Here is a 12,360-nt window from a genome sequence, read left to right on the forward strand (position 1 = left end):
CTGTTAACCTATTTGGCTAAATAAACAATGTATAAAATGTAATTAAAAATGTGTAATTAGATGCATAAAAGGACATTTGGGAACGACTAACTCATTCTGAATATATTTCGCAGAAAATAATCACTGTATTGCAAATGATCTGCATACAAAATAAATCATTTTTAAAATGTAATTTTGTCAACAAAATTTGTATTTGCAACACAGGAACACACTCCTTGAAAAGCCTCGAGTGCTGTATGAATATCTCTTACTATGGTCAATTAGGGACAGATATAAAATTAGCTCCTGTGCATATCAGCTAATCACTGTGCAGCATGTAAAAGTCATGTGTCTGCATTCCACAAACCACACTCCAGCCTCTGCAGGGGACTCATTTTCAGATCTCAATGCCATAAAAAAGCAGACAAAACAGTCACTTTCTAGCCTGCATAATTTAAATGTTTTATGGGAAAATAAATTTAGAATTTAAATGTTCCTTTAAGACACTAGGGCTCAAGAAAAAAAAAGGTGTTACTATGTTTTAAAAGAAATATACACAATTTTGTAATATTTATGTACATTAAAAAGACATTGGGCTTCATTTATCAGCTTCGGAGCCCCAGCGTTTCAGGTTCGCTGGAGCAAGCCTGAAACACTAGATGACCTCTGAACTACCTAAAGTGTGGCGGATTTCAATCATTCCCCCTTTTGCGCGTGACTGGCGACGCACGAGCAGGGCTCGGCAGAAACTTGTGCAATCGTAAATGTTTTGCTGCTCGCTAGCCGCAAGGCTGGGCAAACAGGATTCATGACCGCAAACCTTGTCCCCTCGGATAATAAAAAATGGAGCCCATTGTAGTATTCTTTTCTCTATCTAAGGGACATAAAAATATTGTTATGTATGAATAAATCAGCAGTTAAAAAGGGATACTAAATATTTTTTCCTTTCATGATTCGGATAGAGCATGCAGTTTAAAGCAACTTTCTAATTTACATCTATTAATCACATTTTCTTCGTTATCTTGGTATCTTTATTTGAAAAGCAGGAATGAAAGCTTAGGAGCCGGCCCATTTTTGGTTCAGCACTTGTTGATTGGTGGTTGCATACTGTGCTAACAAAGTAATGACCAGTAATAAAGCACTTGAAAACACTGGTATGTTTATTTGATCTCATGTAAATGGGTAATTATGGCTAGCTGTAAAGAAGTATGTGCACTGCTCTAAGCAATCACTTTGTATGTAACCAAGTCAGGCAATCTGCTGCATACAGAGGCGCAAAAACAAGTTTCAGAGGTATTTTACAAAAAAAATCAAACAAAATAATATAAAATGCAAGAGTTATATTTTTAATTAATCAATTTAGAAAGTATTGTATTTTTGAGATTTTATATATCTCCAACTCAAATAACCTGCAATAATTCTTTACCATAAAAGCATACAGATTAGTCAACCACTTAATTTCCACGGGCACATTCAAAGGCTAAATCACTACAGAATAACACGCTTGTGGAAATGATTTAACCCTTTGATTGCCATAAAGTGATATGGCATGGCTCATTAACCCCTCGATAACCCAGAACCTCACAGAAGGCCGATTCCACCTTGCATTCTTTAACATCACACTGTGAATTCCACAGAGCATGATGGGAATTATAGTTCCCATGCGTGAAACAGAATTAAAATTTCCATAATGCTGTGCAATTCACAATGTGATGCAGATATCCTAGGGTATAAATACATATACTGGGGAGGAGTATTGTGGTAAGTAAACATCGGTCAACAGGGTACACACAAATTCAATTCCAGGCCCATTTCTTGAGCAGCCATGTACTGGTCAAGCACGGTTTTATATTTTAAACAAATTTGTCAAGCCCTGAGAGAGTGCATTACTGTACTGTTCTGGACAGAGAGAATTTATAAACTAAGATTACAGTGAAAAGGCACTAGTATATTTCATGCACTGAATAGACTAAGAGAACAAGCTTTTTATACATTAACCCCTTCACTACCACAAATTTCAGAGGAGAACTTGCCCAAAATACCCGAGAATTTTAAGCATTTTGCCATCTATCACTCCTTTTAAACAGAAATAGAGCCTTTTTGATATATTCATGCCACCATTTCACTGCCAAATGTGATTATATGAAGTAGAATAAAAAAAAATAATCACAGACTTTGGGTTTCCCACTTAAATTGTTTACATACTGCTTGTTCAATCATGACACAAATAATTGTAAAAGCTTCTCTGGGATCCCCTTTGTTCAGAAATAGCAGAGATACATGGCTTTGTCATTGCTTTTTGGTAATTAGAATGCCGCTAATTGCAGCTGCGCACCACACTTAAATTATTCCCGGCAGTGAAGGGGTTAATTAGGTAGCTTGCAAGGATAATATTAGCTGCAGTGTAGAGATTACCCTTCCACCTGACACTTCCCAAACAGCTCCCCCCCCCCCTCACACACATAAAATTATATATATATATATATACATACATACATACTATACCACAAAAGTGAGTACACCCCTCACATTTTTGTAAATATTTTACTATATCTTTTCATGTGACAATACTGAAAAAAATGACACCTTGCTACAATGTAAAGTAGTGAGTGTACAACCTGTATAACAGTGTAAATTTACTGTCCCCTCAAAATAACTCAACACAGCCATTAATGTCTAAACCATTGGAAAAAAATGACTACACCCCTAAGTGGAAATGTCCAAATTGGGCCCAATTAGCCATTTTCCCTCCCCGGTGTCATGTGACTTGTTAGTGTTACAAGGTCTCATGTGTGAAAGGGGAGCAGGTGTGTTAAATTTGGTGTTACCGCTCTCACACTCTCTCATACTGGTCACTGGAAGTTCAACATGGCACCTCATGGCAAAGAACTCTCTGAGGATCGGAAAAAAAGAATTGTTGCTATACATAAAGATGGCCTAGGCTATAAGAAGATTGCCAAGACCCTGAAACTGAGCTGCAGCACAGTGGGCAAGACCATACAGCGGTTTCAAAGGAAGGTTTCACTCAGAACAGGCCTCGCCATGGTCGACCAAAGAAGTTGAGTGCATGTGCTCAGCATCATTTCCAGAGGTTGTCTTTGGGAAATAGACGTATGAGTGCTGCCAGCATTGCTGCAATGGATAAAGGGGTGGGGGTCAGCATGTCAGTGCTCAGACCATAAGCCGCACACTGCATCAAATTGGTCTGCATGGCTGTCGTCCCAGAAGGAAGCCTCTACTAAAGATGATGCACAAGAAAGAAGACAAACTAAGGACATGGATTACTGGAACCATGTCTTGTGGTCCGATAAGACCAACAAACTTATTTGGTTCAGATGGTGTGGTGGCAACCAGGTGAGGAGTACAAAGACAAGTTTGTCTTGCCTACAGTCAAGCCTGGTGGTGGGAGTGTCATGGTCTGGGCCTGCATGAGTGCTGCCGGCCCTGGGGAGCTACAGTTCATTGAGGGAACCATGAATGCCAACATGTACTGTGACATACTGAAGCAGAGCATGATCCCCTCCCTTCAGAGACTGGGCCGCAGGGCAGTATTCCAGCATAATAATGACCCCAAACACACCTCCAAGACGACCACTGCCTTGCTAAAGAAGTGGGGGTAGAGGTGATGGACTGGCCAAGAAGGTCTCCAGACCTAAACCCTATTGAGCATCTGTGGGGCATCCTCAAAATGGAAGGTGGGGGAGCGCAAGGTCTCTAACATCCACCAGCTCCGTTATGTTGTCATGGAGGAGTAGAAGAGGACTCCAGTGGCAACCTGTGAAGCTCTGGTGAACTCCATGCCCAAGAGGGTTAACACAGTGCTGGAAAATAATGGTGGCCACACAACATTTTGACACTTTGGGCCCAATTTGGGTTTAGACATTAATGGCTCTGTGTTGAGTTATTTTGAGGGGACAGCAAATTTACACTGTTATACAGGCTGTACACTCACTACTTTACATTGTAGCAAAGTGTCATTTCTTCAGTGTTGCCACATGAAAAGATACAATAAAATATTTATAAAAATGTGAGGGGTGTACTCACTTTTATGGGACACATATGTATCAGCAAAAACTTATTTATTGTTCTTAATAGCAACATTTGTTAAAGGTCGACGTTTCGGCTTTCACAGAAGCCTTCATCAAGACGAATCACATCTCATACCGGCATCCAGCCGTGCTCACCAAGCAAAAGATATCTATAATGATAATTTTTCTAGGGACAGGAGTAGTATAATGATATTAGTATAAAGTTACAGTGTAAACAATTCACGCTGTCTTTGCCTTATAAAATATAACACCCACACATGAGGCAATCACAGAATATGGCTCAGTAAATTTGCTAAATATCTAAAAACGTAATTTTCTGTGCCACCATATTGCTGCTAAAGTGTGTGTTCCCTGGCTCCAAAATATCCTTCCTAGCTCATACTTTCGAAATAAATGTGTCAATCCCTGAATTATATAGTAGTATGCCAATATCACATATGCAGCAATGTTCTAATCCAATGATGACACCACAGTTTGGAAACTACATTTCCCATTATACTTAAAGGGACAGTATACTCCACACTTTTTATTGTTCAAAAAAGATAGATAATCCCTTTATTACCCATTCCCCAGTTTTGCATAATTAACGGTTTATATTAATATACTTTTTACCTCTGTGATAAGCCTCTGTAGGCTGCCCCCTTATCTCAATTATTTTGACAGACTTGCATTTTAGTCAGTAGGAGCCCTCTCATAAGTAATAACTCCACAGGCGTGAGCACAATGTTATCCATGTAGCACACATGAACTAACACCCTCTAGCTGTGAAAAACTGCCAAATGCAATCAGATAAGAGGCAGCCTTCAAGGGCTTAGAAATTAGCATATGAGCCTACCTAGGTTTAGCTTTCAACTAAAAATACCAAGAGAACAAAGCAATTTTGGATGATAAAAGTAAATTGAAAATGTGTTTAAAATTAAATGTCCTTTCTGAATCATGAAAGTTTAAATTGAACTACAATGTCCCTTTAAGCTATTTGAAGTCTAGTTGAGCATCATGGGAACATCAGGGGTGCCAAGGTTAGCCCTCACTGCTCTAATCTATTGATTGTCACAAATACACAATGAAGGAGTTAAATCAATGCTGTGTGACACATATAAATTAACCACATTGCTTACTGAGAACATATGCTACAGTGCTTTTACCTCTTAATTGTCCATACACACATACAATGGTAATTAAACAATATTGCCCCCATTTGTTACGCACATATGAACATATGCAAACTCTAGCTATTACATTTGTTGCAATAAAAAGGGACAAAAAAAAAAAAAAAAGAGTGGAGTGCTGCGTCTCGCTTGTATGAGGCAACCAGAAGTGTCAAACGTCGATGCAGGTAAATGCCTCAAAAGGTAAAAGGTAGTGTCTATAATCCGCTTCTTTCATACCAGGGGCTCAAAGAGCATTTTACTGAGTGCCAGGGTCCATTTATTTAATTTGACATTTTCAGTTCTAAGTTACAGTAAATAGTATTTTGGCACTTTAATAGGAGAATAGGGTTTAAGCAATGACTAATTTGTAATTGATACTACTTTATCATAACATAATATGATCTATTTATCATTGGGGAAACCCTCTCCAATCAAACATACAGGAGGAATGTGAAGGCTCTTGTTTTTGTGCACCTCGCCTTAATCTTACCATAAACTACACATTATTGGTTTGTACCACTGCCTAGCCCATTTCAGTTTTGCTTCCATTTTCTGGGCACCGTGGCACTTAGTATTTGTCAAGCCCTCAGACTCCTGGTCTTGTACCAATGTCAGATCAAAGAGGAGAATCATGGAAGCACACTGGAAAGCAGAGGGTAGTGACAGCATAACTCCTGTTTAAAGCGACAGTCTACACCAATTTTTATTGTTTTAAAAGATAGATAATCCCTTTATTACCCATTCCCCAGTTTTGCAAAACCAACACAGTTATATTAATATACTTTTAACCTCTGTGATTATCTTGTATCTAAGCCTCTGCAAACTGCCCCTTTGTTTCAGTTCTTTTGACAGACTTGCAGTTTAGCCAATCAGTGCCTGCTCCCAGATAACTTCACGTGCATGAGCACAGTGTTATCTATATGAAAAACATGAACTAACACCCTCTAGTGGTGAAAAACTGTTAAAATGCATTCTGAAAAGAGGTGGCCTTCAAAGTCTAAGAAATTAGCATATGAACCTCCTAGGTTAAGCTTTCAACTAAGAATACCAAGAGAACAAAGCAAATTTGGAGATAAAAGTAAATTGGAAAATTGTTTAAAATTACATGCTCTATCTCAATCATGAAAGTTTATTTTGGACTAGACTGTCCCTTTAATGATGCTTTGCTGCAACAGAATTTACATCTACAATTTCCAGATGGAAAACCATTTTGCATTATTTAGGAGCTATGAAATATATAAGAGATATTTTTCCATTTCTTGGTAAATATGTTTTTTTAATTTCTAATTTTGCTATATTATATAATACTTAAAGCAGGGCTTGTCAAACCAAGGGAGCCATTGGTTCCCAAATCTTTTACCTCTTAATTATTCTCTATACATCTACACTCACCGGCCACTTTATTAAGTACACCTTGCTAGTACCAGGTTAGACCCCCTTTTGCCTTCCGAACGGTCTTAATTCTTCGTGGCATGGATTTAACAAGGTGTTGGAAACATTCCTCAGAGATTTTGGTCCATATTGACATGATAGCATCACGCAGTTGCTGCAGATTTTTCGGCTGCACATCCATGGTGCGAATCTCCTGTTCCATCACATCCCAAAGGTGCTCTATTGAATTGAGATCTGGTGACTGTGGAGGCCATTGGAGTACAGTGAACTCATCGTCTTGTTCAAGAAACCAGTTTGAGATGATTTCAGCTTTGTGACATGGTGCATTATCCTGTTGGAAGTAGCCATCAGAAGATGGGTACACTGTAGTCATAAAGAGATAGACATGGTCAGCAACAATGCTCAGGTAGGCTGTGGCGTTTAAACGATGCTCAATTGGTACTAAGGGGCCCAAAGTGTGCCAAGAAAATATCCCCCACACCATTACACCGCCACCACCAGCCTGAACCATTGATATAAGGCAGAATGGATCCATGCTTTCATGTTGTTTACGCCAAATTCTGACACTACCATCTGAATGTCGCAGCTGAAATCGAGACTCATCAGGCCAGGCAACGTTTTTCCAATCTTCTATTGTCCAATTTTGGTGAGCCTGTATGAATTGTAGTCTCAGTTTCCTGTTCTTAGCTGATAGGAGTGGCACCCCGGTGTGGTCTTCTGCTGCTGTAGCCAATCTGCTTCAAGGTTCGACGTGTTGTGCGTTCAGAGATGGTATTTTGCATAATTTGGTTTAGAGCTGGGCGATATGGTTAAAAATGAATATCGCGATTTGGCCATAAAATATCACGATTGCTATTTTAATCGTGATTTTAAAAAAAATCAAATATAACTGTTAAACATACATTTGTCAATAAAAAGTGCATTAAACTGTACAGAATCATAAAATACACTGACCTTTTTTTGTACCTTTTATTATTAAGAGAAATGCATAAACATAAAGATCTACTACATAGTCAGTAGAGTAACACATACAACAAATTAATGTGAAGATCACCGATTAGAAAGCTAAAGTCATAATGAAAGAGTGGTCCGCAGAATACTTACCTGGCTTTTTATTAATTATCTCCTATTTTATAATATAACAAAGGAAAAATAAACTTTATATTGCTTAAAAACAAACAAACATGAAAGATATGCCGTTAATAGAACTTAAAGGAAATCATTATCCCATACAGTGACAAGAGTATTACCATAGTAAAATATAGGAATTCCTTTCTGTAAATACAGAGGCATCTCTAAGAAACTTAAATATAACCTTCCAAATAGTATACCATTGTTGCAGTAATCAATAGGACTTGAATTTGAGAGTACAACTAGAGTAAAAATCGAAAGAGAACAGCACTCGATGAGATAGAACAGAAGCTAGACTGTTCTCTCTCTCTTCCGACTTTTATAACTAGAGTAAACCCCTACTAGATTTAAAGGACCAGTCAACACCGTAGATTTGCATAATCAACAAATGCAAGATAACAAGACTTAGTCTGAACTTCAAATGAGTAGTAGATTTTTTTTCTGACAATTTTAAAAGTTATATCTTTTTCCACTCCCCCTGTACCATGTGACAGCCATCAGCCAATCACAAATGCATACACGTACCATGTGACAGCAATCAGCCATTCACAAATGCATACACGCTTATTCTTGCACATGTTCAGTAGGAGCTGGTGACTCAAAAAGTTTAAATATAAAAAAAGACTCTGCACATTTTGTTAATGGAAGTAAATTGGAAAGTTGTTTAAAATTGCAGGCTCTATCTGAATAATATAAGTTTAATTTTGATTGAGTGTCCCTTTAAGGCAGGAGGAATATATAGAAAAAAATTAGGGAAAATCCAGTCTCAAAGTTAACTGCCTTCAGCAACTAATGTCCCACTGCTCTTTAACCAGTTCTTATACTAAGCAATAGTATAGTCCTGCATGATGCAACAGTCTAACGCCTGCCACGCAAATCCAACAGAAGTCTGGGAACATCTACGTCTGAACTCCTTGTTGGATCCTTACCGAGGGGGTCCGGATATAAAGCTGCATCATCTGATGTTGCATAGCCGTTTCTAGATTATCCAGCGGCAGTAAGAGTTGGGCTGATAAGAGCCTTATTAGTGCAGAATAGATCATGTTTAGAGTAAGTCAACTGCTACAGGACTCCCGCACAAATTAAAGTAACCTCCTGCACACAAGTTTAGTGTAAGTTGCAGAGCGTTCCCCATCTCCCAATACAGGACACTTGTCTCTTCTACCCAGCTCTGTTCTTCTGACCCCTCCGCTACAATAAATGTCTACATTTTTGATGAAGTACTATGTTTCACGGACGTGTACGTCCTGCATGTGGGCAGTGCAACCATATTTGCATTTAAGATTCAAGCGGCGACTATGAAAATGCGCTCTAGAGTTGGATTTCTTGTTTTTAAATTGCATACTGCTGCGGTTTCAAATCACGGCGATTAATCCCAGTAGATTAATAGATAAGTCGTTTTTGAAATATCCAGACCAGCCAGCCTGGCACCAACAACCATGCCACGTTCAAAGCCACTTAAATCCCCTTTCTTCTCCATTCTGATGCTCGGTTTGAACTTCAGCAAGTCATCTTCACCACGTCTAGATGCCTAAATGCACTGAGTTGCTGCCACGTGATTGGCTGATTAGCAATTTGTGTTACCAAGCAATTGAACAGGTGTACCTAATAAAGTGGCCGGGGAGTGTATTTACAAATACCACTGTTTAGCTCCTAAATATTCTTCCTGGCAATTAATTTTTAAATAGATTTGTCAACCACTGACTTAGAGACACTTTATTGTAAATGTTTTCTTTTTGTTTATTTCTGCAACTGAAATAGCTGGTTTTGCTCAGTAAAACTACCAAATAAAGAAAACTTCAGTAACTAAGTACTGTATTAGCCTTTATGTATAGAGAGAGTGAGATTCAATAAGGATGTTTACAGATTGAGCCCATTTGAATGGACGTGTTCTTCAGAACAATAGGTGGTGGTTTCAATTAGCAAAAGCAGCAGTTTTAAATATAAAAAAATATAAAGGAGAAACTACCTATACATATAATATTTTGCAGCTGGTATAACAAGTTATTGGGAACACATTATGGTGAAAAGTATTATAGCATTGCATCCCTTAAAAGGGATATCATAGTGGCATACTGTAATTAGTGAGAATTGTAGCACTAGTGAACATGTAATGCTATGCATTTAGCCTGTCAAATGGATTAAGCACATAGTTAAAGTACTGCCCTGGAGCAGCAGAGCACTGCTGGACCTGAGCCAATACAGCCACTGAGCCAATAAGCAGCGGCAGTCATGCAAGTACTGCTGGTCTTTGGGTCACTGTCTGCCTATATCCCCTCGGTATCAGCAGTGCTCCACAGGTAACCCCTTCACTATTTGTAAAACAAGCAAACAAATTAGAGAAAGTTATTTGGTGACTAGAAAAACCTTCTTACATCACATGGTCACAAGAAAAAAAGTTCAGTATTAATTTGAGATAATATAATTTTATCTGCACCTCAGAATTTCATTGATTGATCTTATAAATCAGAATTTAACCATTGGATTACCTTACAAACTTTAGACATTAATATCAACATCAAATTTGAAATATATTGTATAGATCAAAAACACAGACAGAGAACAGAACTTATTGTGAGAGTGAGATTTCCTACTAAAACTGTAAAATAGGAAACTGAAGAGGCAATAAGGGCAGGAGTTGCTTTAAAGAGGTACTAAACATTCCCCACAAAATGTTTAATTAAGAGAAATAAAATGTTGAATTATACATTCATTATTTAGCCTGACTTTCCTGTATAAACACTCTCACTCCATATTATATGTTACACATAGAGACATGATATATGGCTAAAAGTAGACATCTGACCATCAAACCTATATGAGCTTGTTAGACATCACATTCCAAAACCACTGGTATTAAATTTGGAGTTGGCCCCCTCTTTACGGCTAGAGCAGACACCAATCTTTTAGGAAGGCTTTCAACAAGATCTTGGAGTTTGTCTGGGAGAATTTGTGCCCATTCAGCCTAAAGCATTTGTGAAGTCAAGCACTGAAGAGAAGGTTTGGCTTGTAATTGGTGGTCCAATTCATACTGTGTTCAATCAGCTTGCGTTCAGGGCTCTGTGCAGACACTCAAGTTTCTCTACAACCATGTCTAACCATGTCTTCATGGACATCACTTTGTGTACAGGAGCACAGTCATGACTTCCCCAAACCATTGCCACAAATTTGAAAGCACTAAATTGTCTACAAGGTCTTTGTATCCTGTTGCATTAAAGGGACATGAAACAATTTTTTCTTTCATGCTTCAGACAGAATATATATTTTTCAACAACTTTCCAATTTATCTAATTTGTTTCAATCTCTTGATATCGTTTGTTGAAAAGGATACCTAGGTAGGCTCAGGAGCTGCTGATTGGTGGATGCACATTAATGCCTTGTGTTACTGGCTCACCCATGTGCATTGTTGCTGTTTCTTCAACAAAGGATACCAAGGTAATAAGGGAAATTGGATAATGGAAGTAAATTGGAAAGTTGTTTAACCCTTTAGTGACCAGACCATTTTTCAATTTTCTCACCGTTAAGGACCAGGGCTATTCTTACATTTCTGCTGTGTTTGTGTTTAGCTGTAAATTTTCCTCTTACTCATTTACTGTACCCACACATATTATATACCGTTTTTCTCGCCATTAAATGGACTTTCTAAAGATACCATTATTTTCATTGTATCTTATAAATTACTATTAAAAAAATTATAAAATATGATGAAAAAAATAGTTTCTAAATATTGTCCCGAGTTTAGAAATACCCAATGTTTACATGTTCTTTGCTTTTTTTGCAAGTTATAGGGCAATAAGTACAAGTAGCACTTTGCTAATTCCAAACCATTTTTTTTTTTTTAATTAAAATTAGCGATAGTTACATTGTAACACTGATATCTGTCAAGAATCCCTGAATAACCCTTCACATGTATATATATATTTTTAGTAGACAACACAAAGTATTGATCTAGACCCATTTTGATTATTTCATGCCACCGCAAAATGCGATCAAATAAAAAAAAAAAAAATGTTCACTTTTTCACTAACTTTAGGTTTCTCTCTGAAATTATTTACAAACAGCTTGTGCAATTATGGCACAAATGGTTGTAAATCCATCTCTGGGATCCCCTTTGTTCAGAAATAGCAGACATATATGGCTTTGGCGTTGCTTTTTGAGTTAATTTTAGCTTTAGTGTAGAGATCAGCCTCCCACCTGACACATCCCACCCCCTGATCCCTCCCTGACCCCTCTCAAAGAGCTGTCTTCCCTCCCCCACCTCACAATTGTCACCGCCATCTTAAAGTGAATGTCAAGTCTGGGGTTGTGGTTATCATTTTTCAATAGCTTCACTAAATTAAGTATGATGTTCATTCATCAAATTATTTACAAATAATAGTAAAAGTTTTATTTTTAACCTTTTCTGTCGGCTCCGTTTCACTTGTATAATCCGCCCGCCATACTGCCGTTCTTGATTGACAGTTTTTGGATCCAATCTATTGTTTACCCCCGTGACGTCCAGCCCCTTTTCTGTTTCGTCATTTCAATGTTATGTGCATGCGTTAAAACAAACAGCGCGTCATCCTGGTCATGCTCGTTCATGAAACGTGCATGCGTTTTTCCCCTCTCAGAATTGTTGAATACAAAGTAACGTCGGTTAATGAAACGCATGCGCTATT

At 38.0% G+C, this 12,360-nt stretch overlaps 1 protein-coding gene across 1 annotated transcript in view; it reads right to left on the bottom strand.

Annotated features, from left to right (window-relative positions):
• The window catches only part of INTS9 (integrator complex subunit 9), a 271,893-nt gene that overhangs the window by 256,286 nt on the left and 3,247 nt on the right, over window positions 1-12,360 (bottom strand). The gene's annotated exons all lie outside the window — the stretch shown is intronic.

The sequence above is a fragment of the Bombina bombina genome, chromosome 4 (genome assembly GCF_027579735.1).
Source record: "Bombina bombina isolate aBomBom1 chromosome 4, aBomBom1.pri, whole genome shotgun sequence".
Classification (NCBI taxonomy): Eukaryota; Metazoa; Chordata; class Amphibia; order Anura; family Bombinatoridae; genus Bombina; species Bombina bombina.